General features: G+C 46.5%; 1 protein-coding gene across 2 annotated transcripts in view; it reads right to left on the reverse strand.

The window, feature by feature from the left end:
• Nucleotides 1-1,954, reverse strand: part of SMAD2 (SMAD family member 2) — an 87,626-nt gene extending 85,672 nt beyond the window's left edge. Inside the window, exon 1 of one of the 2 annotated variants that reach the window (XM_043889686.1) lies at nucleotides 1,829-1,954. The gene's annotated coding sequence lies outside the window, so the exon portion shown is untranslated. Of the gene's footprint in view, nucleotides 1-1,407; nucleotides 1,621-1,828 lie in introns of those variants that run through there. The other variant, XM_043889684.1, reaches the window with a different exon arrangement.
• Nucleotides 1,955-13,349: the final 11,395 nt, after the last annotated feature.

The following is a 13,349-nucleotide window of genomic DNA, read 5'->3' on the forward strand; positions in this document are numbered from 1 at the left end:
GTTGGTCTCTGACTTTGATATAAATGTTTGCTAAATGAACTTTTGGTAGAGAAAATTCTCTCAATATCCTGTATGTTGTTTTTTTTTTTTTTTTCAGGCAAATGAAAAACATCTTCAAACTATGACACATTTATGAAGCCCATTTTACATTACTTCTTTTATCTCTGTGAATATTTGCTTCATTTACTTGCTCACAACTTCCCAAATTTAACTATTCAGCTTAGACATCCCCTAACCCTAACTTTTTTAAGGGATCAAAACTAGAACAGCTAATGTATATGAAAATAATAGAAAGTGTATTATCTATTAGTCTCAAGGAAGGCACCCTTAACAATCAGTGGTGAAGGTTCAATTCATATGAAATCAGAAGATGGAATTTTTGAAAAGATGGAATTACTCCAAACAAGTTTGCGAGATCACTTATTTATTCACAACAAATTTAGCTGTGTCGTGTTGAAACTTTAAAACACCACAATTTAGGATAGCCCAAACTGTAACAAACACGACAAGATTGATGGAAAAATGCTACCTGATTTTCGTTTTACCTGGAAATGTTTCTTTTTAAATAAAGGGTTAGTTGACAACAAACCGGTAGTATTTAGCTTTTTCAAGGGTCCAGAGGAAGGAATAACAAAACCAACCTAACTACTGTTTTTTCTTTTGTTCAGGATCAAAAGGAAACCATTAACCACGAAAAGATTAAGTAAGTAGAAGACAAAAGTACTCAATCCAAGGGCAGTATTCCCCAAGAGAGAAGAAAACAATTAAAGCTGCAGGATTTGAAAACCAAGTTTGAAATACGTGAAATCAATTAGCGTGCTCTCTAAAGGCGTGTGATTAAAAAAAAAAAAAAAAAAACTAATAGGCTCCGCTCACGAGCAACTTTCACAAGCGAGTGGAGAAGTTATGTGGACTTGAAGCCGTGTGCGTGTTTGTGTGAGAGCACACGCTCGCGATTCTGAACCCCGAAACGAGAATAGTTAACAAAGGTTACAGCACCAGGGGAGGGAGGAGAAAAAAAAAAAGTAGAAGCAAAGTCTCGCATGCTCCTAACTCGGGCTTCCCAACAAGTCCCCGAAACCAAAGCTCTGTCCCTGCGGGATTTGAAAATCACCACCACAAACTACCGAGGGTGTCCGCCACGGAGGAGGAGGGGACGGGCCGGGCCACACAGCCGGCCCCCGCCCCGGGCCGCGCGCGCGGGCGGGTGGCTCCCAGCGCCGACCCCGTCCGCCCGGCCGCCCCGCCCCGCGCTCCGGCACCCACCAAGCGGCCCGGCGCCTCGCCACACCCCGGCCCCCCGGGCCCCCGGCCGGGCCAGGTGACACGGCCGGCCCGCCTCACCGACCCCAAGCCCCACAGAGACACACCCCGGCCCCGAGGCCCCGCCGGGCGCCGTGGCGTTACCTGGACCGGGGCTCCGGGTCCCGCCCCGTCAAGAATCCGGGGGGGTCCGGGACCTTTGTTCCTTCCTCTTCCGAAGGGGATGGAGGGACCGGGAGGAGAGAGGGGAATGGGCCGACTGGAGGCGGAACTGAAAACACTCTGGCGGCCGCCCCGCCCCCCCAGCCGGAGCCCGGCCGGCGGCCCCGGCGCGCGGGGAGGGGACGGGAGAGGGGGCGGCGCGGGCCCGGCCGCCGCCCGCGGGGAGGAGGGGGTGGGGACGCCGCCGCCGCCCCTCCTCCCCTCGGGCGCGCGCCCGCCCGTCTCGCCCCCACCCCGGGCGGCCCCCGACGGCCGAGCCGTCCTCCCCCGCCGCGCCCGCCGGCCCACCTCCGCTTCCGCCCTGCGCCCTCCGCCGCCGGCCGCAGCGGCGCGGCGCACCCACCTCCGGGCGGCTCGCTCGGCGCTCGCTGGCTGGTGGCTGGGAGCTGCTCCTCCGCCGCCGCCGCCGCCGCCGCCGCCGCGGCCGCGCGGTAGCCCCGCCTCCCACCACCGGGCCGCGAGCCCCGCCGATTCGCCGGCGCAGCCCCGGGGGGCCGGCACCCTGCCGCCCGCTGATTGGTGCCCCCGGACGCCCGTTAGGGGCGCGAGGCACGCTGGCCGAGCGCGCGGCCTTGGGCGCGCGCGCGCGCGGGAGACCTGGGGAGCGAAGAAAGGGAAGGGGTTAGGCCCGAGCGCCCGGGTTAGGGCCAGGGCGCGAGCTGTGGGCTCTGAGAGGCGCGGGCCGCTACCTCTCCCCACCTCCTTTCCCTCCGGCCTCCCCGCCCTCCCGGCCGGACCGGCGGCGCACGCAGCCAATCAGCGCGCTGGGTGCTCGGGGTGTGAGCCGCGCGTCGGGGGCCTCGAATCGGAAGGGAGACGTCGCTCGCTGATTGGTCCCGCCTCCCCCGTAGAGCGTGAGGCGAGGCGCGGCCGGGAGGGCGGCGGAGGGCTTAGGCGGGGTGGGACGCCCGCGGTTTCGGTTGGCTTCGTCTCTCGCGCGCTCGCACGGGAAACTCTGGGAAAGGGAGTGGGGGGCGGGGAGGGGAGGCGCGTAACCTGCCGTGAGGGCGACCACCCGTCCGTCCTGACCTCGGCCCTGGTCCTCCGTCCCCGTCTCTGGCCGGCACCACAGGGTGGGGCCTGTCGGAGGCCGCCGCCCGGCCCACCTTCTCTGTAGTCAAGCCGGCAGTGGAGGCGTGCTCATCCTCGGGGTGGGAGGCCCCGACGGTGGGCGAGCTAAGGGGCCGAGGAAGGGTGTGCCGAAGCCTGCGTGTCTGAGCCACGCGGGGCGCGCCCTGTGCGAATGAGTGGGCGCGGCCCTCGTGGTGGTAAACGGGGCGGGGTCCGAGATGTAAATAAGCCCGGGGCCGAGCTCTTTGCTTGGGCTGTAGGGTCTGGTGGGGGGGCGGGGGGGTGACTGGTATTTTTCTTGAACGGAACCTTGGTCCTGTCTTCGTTAAAAAATGGTGCTCATCATGCGTTCTCTGAATGCTCCTTGTGAAGTCTAGAACACAAGTGATTGGCACGATGTCCCTCAATTGCTGAGTTAACTGCACTGCTCTGAGTTTCTGCACTGCTCAGGCGCTGTTCTTAGGCCCCATCCTCGCACGTCTGCACTCCAAAGCCTCTAAGCTGCTAGAAACTTTGGTCGCCTTTTCCTTGCAGACCCCGAGCCTGTGCCCGAAATCTTGAACCCAGCCAATCACATCAAGCGTTTATCAAGCATGTACAATGTTAGGCAGAGAACACCATAGAACCTGAAGTTGGGGTCTCACATAGGTCGTTGGTGGCAGAGACTAGACCTGTAACACGGTATTCTAGGTTCCTGTCTGACACTCACTCTCATGTACACTGCTTCGTGAATTTAACAGAGGACTCGAGGCAGAGCAGCACTGGCAATACAAATCAGCAAGCAGGAAGTACCAAATGACCATTTCAAATAGACTTTCTGAAATATATTCTTTCTTTTCAGAAATGAAGGCTTCTCTTTGGAGGAGACCTACTGTTGAACCTGGAGAGAGATTTGGTCATCCTCAGTGTCACGGATTTTCCAAATATCCTTTTTAAAAAAAATCTCCATTTCTACTATCTCCCTTCTCGAACATGGAAGTGTCACAAACATCAAAAGTTTGTGATGAAGAGCATGAACCCCGGAGTTGGGCAAATTGTAGTTTTGAATGCAGCTGTGCTTCAAATCTGTGATCTTTGGCAAGTAAAATTCTCCTGCAATGATAGCTGCTTAAATATAGTTATGTGAGGGAGGTGGGAGGGGGGTTCAAGATGGGGAACACATGTATACCCATGGCTGATTCATGTCAATATATGGCAAAAACCATTACAATATTGTAAAGTAATTAGTCTCCAATTAAAATGCAGTTCAGTTCAGTTCAGTTCAGTCGTTCAGTCGTGTCTGACTCTCTGCGACCCCATGAACCACAGCACGCAAGTCCTCCCTGTCCATCACTAACTCCTGGAGTCCACCCAAACCCATGTCCATTGAGTCGGTGATGCCATCCAACCATCTTATCCAATTAAAATTAAATAAATAAATATTAGTTGTGTGATGATTAAAGAAAGTAGTAAATATGAAAGTGAATAGCACAGGGTTTTGAAGTTCGAAGAAAACCAATAATCATTATCATTTCTTCCCTTCTGTTGCCTGCAGGCACATAGGTCAAGATGAACCCACTCAGCAGAAATCTTACCTTCAAAAGTTTACCTCCAGAGTGGCGTCTCCTCTTGTAAATTTAGAGGCAGTTCTACTGACCTCTTTCTAAAAACAGCTTGTGAAGGAGAGCTAGGAAGACAATTGGTGGAGCTGTTCCACCTCTTAAGACTTCCCTTTCCACTTCCCAGTGCCACCAAGGAGGATGTTCTAGGGCAAAGGCTATTCGATGTAGAAGTAGGAAGGCTGTTTATGATTTGTGGTCCTTTTTTCTACTAACAGACCACCAGTTTTTACATAAAATAGCCTATAAAAAGCTACCTGGGTAACACAAGTATTTTCTCCTATGTGACCAGGCTGTGCACTTGGGTGTCCATGTGAGTGAGGACAAGTAGAAACAGAAGCAGATCTGACTGGAATTCCAGAAGAATCTGCTCCTGGTGTGAGAGGTACTTTGAGAGGCATATTAATTCAATGGATAATATATTTGAGGTCTAAGACCATCTCTCCAAAGTGTCAGACTTTGGATCCCTAACTCTTCCATTTAGGAAGCCTTCCAGGATTTGTATGATCAAGGAAAGGGGAGGAGGGGCAATCTTGCTACCAATGTGGTCCCCAAAAGGCTTAGGAAAGGAGCATGCTTTCTGCCCCTCAGTTAGAAATGCATCTGAGCCAAAGTGGGTCAAGATAGAAACTGAAGGCAGATGGAGCAGGGAGCGCCATGGCTTAGAAATTCATTAGGGTACCTCAAGATCTATCAGTAGGTCCCAATTATATAAATTATATTTAAAATCTTATGTTTATATGAAAGACACCTTGTTTAACACTTTATTATACACGATACTGAAAAACCAAAATCAAGAATCTATTTAAAAGTAGTAAAATGTTCCAGAAAGACACGTAAGGAAAATGGTAACAGTCTTTGCTTCTAGAAAGAGCCTTGAAGTCATGAGTGGACAACTTTTATCATTAATTCTTCTGTAGTTTGAGTTTTAAAGAATGTGTGTGTGTGTGTGTGTGTGTGTGTGTGTGTATAATCTCCATGTATTGATTTTTCAAAGGCTAGAACTCACATTCCTTCTCCTTTCTGCTAAATCTGTTAAGCTCTTCCTTGTTACTCCAGCCCTAAGGATATCACTCACCTATGAATTTTCTCTCGTGGTCAGAAAGATTTACATACCATGACTTTGCTTTGATTAATGTCTTGATCTATTAGTTTAGTCCTGAGTAGTTTTTTAACTTCTCGTGTGTGTGTTTTGTCTCGTCATTTAGATTGTGAATTCTTGAAGGACAAGGACAGTAAGCGTCTTGTTCTCAGTTGTTTCCCCACAATCTGAGATAAAATACCACATAATTGAAGAAATATGAAATACAGCATTTGTATAGCAGAAAGAGGCTGTATGTGTGTCAGAGGTCTGCAAGCATTCTACACAGTTTTGCCACTTCCAGTTTGTATTTGCCCTCAATAAAACTTTTGAGTATCTTATGAATATCCAATCTCTATATTTGTTCATCCTCATGGAACAAAGTTGCGGTATTACATCTCAAAGATTCAGTTATTTGCTACTGAAAGGATACTGATCAATGAGATAACCTAAGTAAAAATTGTAAAGAACAAATGTGTGGGGTTATTTTTTTGTAAATGAAGAAACCTAATACCAACTGCATTTTTATCTCAATACAATGAAATTTCATGTTTTAAATGAAGTTATGTTGAAGATGCATACACCTGCCTCTACAAACACACATTCACATGCTAATTTTTACTTAAAATAAAAAATATGTACTATCTGATAGGAAATGCTGGAGATAAGAAAACATATACAAGAAAAAAGAATTTCAGCAAGTATTTATCAGATATCTCTTATATGCCTATCATAAAAGCATCGGTTCTTCATGGTAGAGAATTCTCATTCCGTGGCAAAAATCACTCAAGGAAATAAAACATGCAAGTGGCTTTTTGATTTAAAGAAAATGAGATTGGAAAAGAAATGGCTGTGGTTGAAAGAAATACATTTGGAGAAAACAAGTTATATTTCTCATCATTATCCAGGCATCTGATAATTAATATTTCTATCTGTACATTTGAAAGCATAAAGAATCACTGGCTAATTTATCGTGAGATTACTAATCAAATGATTGTTCAAATATTACTTGGAAAATTACAATTCCAGTGAAATGAGTGTTCCCATAAAGGCATTTAAATGTTATCTGAGATCTCTGTATTTGAAATAAACTAAACAGGGGCCACTGTCTAAATCCTAGAAGGACAATGGACAAATTATTTAAAGTTCTATTGTGAGAGGGATAATTTGGTAGTCAGATGTCAACAATAGGGCCTTATGCCTTGATTATAATTGTCTGTGTGTGACAATATTGACTGAGGCAGGCTGCTGCTGGGCAGGATAAGTGTATGAAGGTATAATACACTTAGAAAATTTCAAGCTTTTTAGCATAATTGTTCTGATGAAGACTGAAGAGCTTACTTAACTGACTGGAGTAGACAATAGATGCATAATCAGTGTCCTAATGATTGAATTAATGAGCCCCAATTGTTTGTCCTTACTGTAAGCAGTCCTCAGCTATGAAAAAGACATTTTGCTAAAAGAGTCTGACAATTGTGTTAGCTGATGAGTGGCCAGAATGTAATTAATGATGGAAGAGAGCTGATTACTCCTGGGTCCTAAGGACTTCAACGGTGGATTTCAAGGGGTGAATTACATAGCTATGGAGAAGTTTCCTATCAGCTCCCCCTTGCCTTCATACAATAGTGGAACCTGATCAAAGCTCTTATTTGCAGCTAAGGAAACTGAAGCCCAGGCTTTTCCAAAGTGCTATGACCGCTTTAGGGGTTAGAGATACAGTGCCTCTGCTGCTCTGACACTGCCGACCTTGACCTGTCCCTGGTCTACACCCTCACCTATGCCTTTGCTCCTCTCTTCAGGCTCCCTTTGACCTTCTGTGCACATGTCCTAACCAAATTTCACACTGAAAATGGGGCAGATTCCTCCACACCTGAACTCCAACACTAGACAAATATGTCTGTCTCCAAATCTATTCTCCAGACATTTCCTATGGAAAACCTGGTCCTCTGTCCATGGAAAAAGCTTCTAGCTATTCTCTGTTCTAGATTAGAATCAACCCTTCTACACACACACACACACACACACACACACACACACACACACCAGTCACACTCTCATATCACCTTTAAACTTTTTTCTTCAGAACTCTTATCATTTTCTGGAATTATATCTATTTATTTCTTTACTGATTTATCATGTCACTTCTCCCTGCTGAATGTGAACTCTGTAAGAGCAGGAAACTTGTCTGCTTTATTCACCAGAGTATCCCCTACTCAAGCATGCCTATTTCGTTCACCATATTGTCCCTAATTCAAGCATACCTGGGAGGTACTCAATACATATTTTTGAATGGATGGATAATTTTCCCTCAAACTCAAACATGTGAGCAGTGAACTCATTATCTTCTGGTTTCCTCTCTGGGTGTGTTCTATCCCAGTTCCCTAGAAAGCTGAAGCTGAATCCAGGATGCTGATGCTTTCTCTAGGAGATATTATCCCAGGTCAGGGACAGGGAAAAGGCAAGAAAAAACGGAGACCAATGCATAGCGATGCATGACTATGCTGAACACTGCTTCATAGCAAGCCTTGACAAGTGCAACCACTTGGCCAGACAGACAGCATGGAGCACTCATGCCTTGGAACATCTGAGGAAGGAAGGAATTTTATCTTATGTCTCTAGTCACCCACTGGTCACAGCTTGCCCCACAGGGGGCTAACTTTCCCATACTTCCCATGTGTGATCTATATCCTTGGATAGCCACTCAGAAAGCAGGTCCCTTCCCTGGAGGCCAGAAGTGGTAGGAAAAAGCTTGGTATGTGGCTGGTCTGCCTCAGGTTGTCAAATCATGAGGGACTTAACTAAATCACTCATGGTAGCAGCTAAGACAGAGCAAGAGGCCCAGAAAATCTGAGAAGACATATGAGTGGAGCCTGCGGCAGAGCAGTTGTTACCACAGCAAACACAGGAGCAGGTCAGCTTCCTTCACTGCATTATAGCAGCGCACACCCACAATAAGTGATAAATATTTGTTGAAGGAATGAGTGTGTAAATGGCATCACCATCTCTGACTAATGTAAGCCAGAACCTTGGAACTGTCTGTGATCTTCCTTCTCCTTGCCTATATATCTAATTGACACAAATTCCTCTATCTCCCTAATACATCTCCAATCCAATACCTCTTGTCCAAGGTCACTGCCTTGACTCAGACTTTCAGCATCTTTCATTGGAATTCTTGCTATAGCTCCTTAACTGGTCTTCACATCTTTAGTCTTCCTCTCCAATTCAGTCACCTTCTTGCTGCCAGAAATTTTTTTTATAGTTTATTTTCTGAATGCAAACTTGATAATGTCACTATCCTGATTAAATTGATAGTTCTTTTTTTTTAAGATAGAATCAAGTCTCTTTAGCATAACCCAAAAGATCCTTCATGATCTGTCCTAGGCTACTCTCTTTAGCTTTACACCTCAGCCCTCCCCACCCTGCTCTTGTACCCTAGGCAGGTGGAACTCCTGATGTTTTACCCCATACACCATACTCTTCCATGCCTCGGTGACTATGCCTTGCTCTTTGTTCTGCCTGAGATGCATTTGTGCTTGATGAACCTCCTCTTGTTTAGTCGCTAGTCACTAAGTTGTGTCCTGACTTTGCGATCCCACGGACTGTAGCCCGCCAGGCTCCTCTGTCCATGGGATTTCCCAGGCAAGAGTACTGGACTGGGTTGTCATTTCCTTCTACAGGCGGTCTACCCGACCCAGGGATCGAACCCTCGTCTTCTGCATTGGCAGGTGGATTCTTGACCACTGAGTCACCTGGAGCCCTGATGAACCTCTACTTGTACTTCAAAACACTGTTTCCATGTAGCCCCAGTTCATCCATTGATGATCCATCCACCCACCCACTCATCCATCCAGGGTTCATTGTAACAGGTTTATTAGTTGCAAGCAGCAAAAGAAGCTGACATTTGCTGAATTAAGGAGAAAGGGAGTTCGTGAAAGGATACTGGGTAACTGACAATTGCTGGAAAGTCTGCAGAAACAGGCTCAGAGAGTCAGCAAGAACAAGCAAGTCTGGGCAGAAGCTAAGATCACAACCAGTATCGTGGTACAACGCTTCGAAGGAGGTGACCACCACCATTCAAAACAGGATACCTCAGCTTAAGCTTCCAGTTCAACAGCACTGGACCCAGGTACCATCCACCACTGGGACTACCAGCACTCTTGGTCCTGGAAGGCCGATGTCACTGCAGTGCCTGTTATTGCCGCCAGAGTGGATTCTCCACCAAACCTACTTTGTATCACTAGGGCTCTCTCTTTGAAGTCTGTGGCAGACCCATTAGGTTTACTAAGTTTAACACATGTTCCTTGCTCTAATTGCAGGCAGCTCTGGGAATGTAAAGAGGTGACACTTTTGGACATTTATGTTGTAAATGTGATCTGCTTCTCTCCAATAATCTTATATTACTCCCCCCCCCAAAAAAAAAAGAAAGGGGATCAGATTTTGGGAAACCCCAAATGACAAACATTCTCAAATTCTCTCAACATATGAATTGACATCTGCCTGTATTAGATTCTCTTGGAAGCACTGCTGCTAAGTCGCTTCAGTCGTGTGCGGCTCTGTGCGACCCCACAAACGGCAGCCCACCAGGCTCCCCCGTCCCTGGGATTCTCCAGGCAAGAACACTGGAGTGGGTTGCCATTTCCTTCTCCAACGCGTGAAAGTGAAAAGTGAAAGTGAAGTCGCTCAGTCGTGTCTGATTCTTAGCGACCCCATGGACTGCAGCCTAACAGGCTCCTCTGTCCATGGGATTTTCCAGGCAAGAGTACTGGAGTGGGGTGCCATTGCCTTCTCCCTTGGAAGCACTAGGGATACAAAATTGACTGAGGTGACTACACCCATTGGAATGTATGATCAAAAAGAAAATAGCAAGTGTTAGCAAGGATGTAGAGAAATCGATGGGAGGAGTATAAAACGGTGGACTTTGGGAAACTGTCTGGCAATTCCTCAAAAGGTCACACAGAGTAACCAAGTGCTTAGTCACTCAGTCGTGTCCGACTCTTTGAGACCCCGTGGACTGTAGCCCACCCGGCTCCTCTGTCCATGGGGATTCTCCAGGCAAGAACACTTTAGTGGTCTGCCATGCCCTCTTCCAAGGGATCTTCCCATCCCAGGGACCAAACCCAGGTCTCCTGCATTGCAGATGGACTCTTTACTGTCTTAGCCACCCAACAATTCTACTCCTAGTTATGTATCCAAGAGAAATGATAACATATGTTCACTTCAAAACACACACACATGTTCATAGCAGCATATTTATAAGCACCAAAATGTGGAAACAAACACCCATCAGCTGATGAATGGACAAAGTGTGGAGTATCCACACAATGTAATATTATTTGGTGGTGAAAAGGAATGAAGTCTGAAGCATGCTTCCACGTGGATGAACCTTGAAAACACTGTGCTAAGAGAAAGAAGCTAGTCACAGAGGACCACATGCTGTATGATTCCATTTATATGAAACATCCAGCATAGGCAATTCTATAAGGATAAAAAATAGATTTGTGGTTGGCTAGGTCTGAGAGCAAAGAGGGATGAGATAGGGAGTAACTGCTAATGGTTACAGAGTTTCTTGCTGGGGATAAAAATGCCTTAAAATAGATTGTGGTGGTGATTGCACAAATCTGTGAATATACTAAAAATTATGGAATTGTATACTCTTAACTGGGCTTCCCAGGTGGCGCTAGTGGTAAAGAACCCACCTGCCAATGCAGGAGACATAAGAGACATGGGTTTGATCCCTGGGTGGAGAAGATCCCCTGGAGGAGGGCATGGCAGCCGACTCCAGTATTCTTGCCTGAGAATCCCAAGGGCAGAGGAGCCTGGCGGGCTACAGTACAATGGGTCGCAGAGTCAAACACAATGAAAGGACTTAGGACGCATGCATATTAAGTAAGTGAAAGTGTGGTGTGTGGCTATTTTTTTTTTTAATGAATAAAATAGAGAAGCTCTCTCCTCAAGGAGCTGACATGCCTGTGAGACAGCAAACAAGCGGGTAACATACAACTTCAACTAAACGGTCAGCCTCTTCCTCACTCCCACCTCTTTCTTTCTTTATTCCTCAAAAGGGAATAGATCCCTCCACCTCCCCTTCACAACACTTATTATACTTTTTAAAATCATCTTTCTCTGAAAAATAAGATCCTTGAGGTAGGGTGTGTGCCTTTGAACTGTGAGTCAACAGAACTAGACACAGTGCCTGGCGTGTAGTAGGCTTTATAATAATTGTCTGTTGACTGGAGAATAAATGACAGAGCCAGGACTTGAAGGTGGGTGTCCTGAGTCCCAGGTCAGCACTCCTTCCAGTCACAGCGGTGTCTGAAATGAAGACTCCCCAAATTGGACAGCTGGCCGAGAGAGGTCTACACAGAAGCAATGGTGCTTTTCAAGGTGTCAGTTTCCAGGTACATGTTTACATTTTACGCTCTAAGCATAATTGTGCTGTTTCCCCCCTCATTACGCATGTCCTTTGAATAATCTCTCTACTCACCTCATTTACAGCTTTCTCCCTAGAGTTCATCACACTATAGCAGCTTGGCTGGCATCTTTAGCATCTTGTAATCCTGAATACCCGACAGTGAGTGGGGCTCCCTAGACTATGCACGCAGGAGTTCAAAAGCCCAGATTTTGGTTTTTTAATTTTTATTTATTTATTTTTGGCTGCAGTGGGTCTTTGCTGCTGCCTGTGGGCTTTCTCAAGTTGCAGTGCACAGGCTTCTCATTGTGGTGGCTTCTCTTGTTGTGGAGCACAGGCTCCGAAGTCGTGGCACACAGGCGTAATTGCCCCATGGCATGTGAGATCTTCCTGGTCTGGGAATCGAACCCGTGTCCCCTGCATTGGCAGGCAGATTCCTAACCACTGAACCACCAGGGAAGCTCTGAAGCCCGGATTTTAGAGATTTGGTTTTTCACTTATCAAGAAGCACCAAGTAGAACTCTTACAAGTAAGGATTATCTTTAAAAATTTATTTTTTTCACAGCCTACTGAGATATGATTTTTGCAATGAATGTTCTCTACAGCTTTTCAAAAACAGCTTTTTTTTTTTTGAGATATAGTTCACATAATATGAAACTTGCCCATTTAAACTATGCAGTTCAATGGTTTTTAGTATGTTCACAGAACTATGCAGTGATCATCACAGCAGAAGTTTAGAACATTTTGTCACCCCCAAAATAAACCTCATACTATCGCATTCACTTCCCTTTCTCTTCGCCTTGCCCCAGCCCTAGCCAACACCTAACCTAGTTTTTTGCTTTTGTAGATTTGCCTATTATGGATGTCTCATGTAAACGGACTGGCTTCTTTCACTTAGCACAATATTTTCAAAGTCCACCCATGTGGTAGCATGTCTCAGAACTTCATTCCTTTTCACGGCCAGATGATATTCCGTTGTATGCGTACGCCACACTTGTTTATTCATTCATCAGTTGATGAGCATTTCTGCATTTGCACTTTCATGAATAATGCTGCTATGAACATTCTTATACAATTTTTTATACTACTGTGTAGACCCTAACTTTAGGGTCAAATTTCCTCTCCCTTTCTGATCAGCTCTAAATATGCTGTCCATCAGTCTACAAGATTCTGCCAGGCTTTTTATAAAGGATCATTCATGGATATTGAAAGCTTGGCAAACATACAGCCTCGCTGCTATTGGAGTTGGCTGCCAATATAGAAAGTATTTCACTGAACTAATGAAACAATTATCTCTCAAATGACATTTTGTGACTTCTGTTTGGAGATGCCAAGGAGCCAAGTTTTCCTTTCATTCAACAGAGCTGTGTGTTCCTGGAGAATCTCCCCTGTATTAGGGATCATGCCCTGTGCTGGAAGGAGAAAGAACAGGGCACAGTCCTTGCCCTACAAGATTCTTTATTCTGTTAGAGGAGGCAGCTTGCTGGGTTTGGGCAGGGTAGGCTTCCCAGAAGAAGAAGCAACTCTAGCCAAGATGGTACCACCAGAAGTTAACCAGACAAAGAGTCAAGACACAAAGGAAAGCAGGTGTGCAGAGGTCCAGACATGAGAGGAACATGTCTGGATGGGAAGGAGGGAGGAAGAGAGAGAGGAGGGGGCATGAGGAGGTGGGGGAAGAGATGAAACTGAACAAGAATGCCAAGTA

This window comes from Cervus elaphus, chromosome 27 (genome assembly GCF_910594005.1).
Source record: "Cervus elaphus chromosome 27, mCerEla1.1, whole genome shotgun sequence".
NCBI lineage: Eukaryota > Metazoa > Chordata > Mammalia > Artiodactyla > Cervidae > Cervus > Cervus elaphus.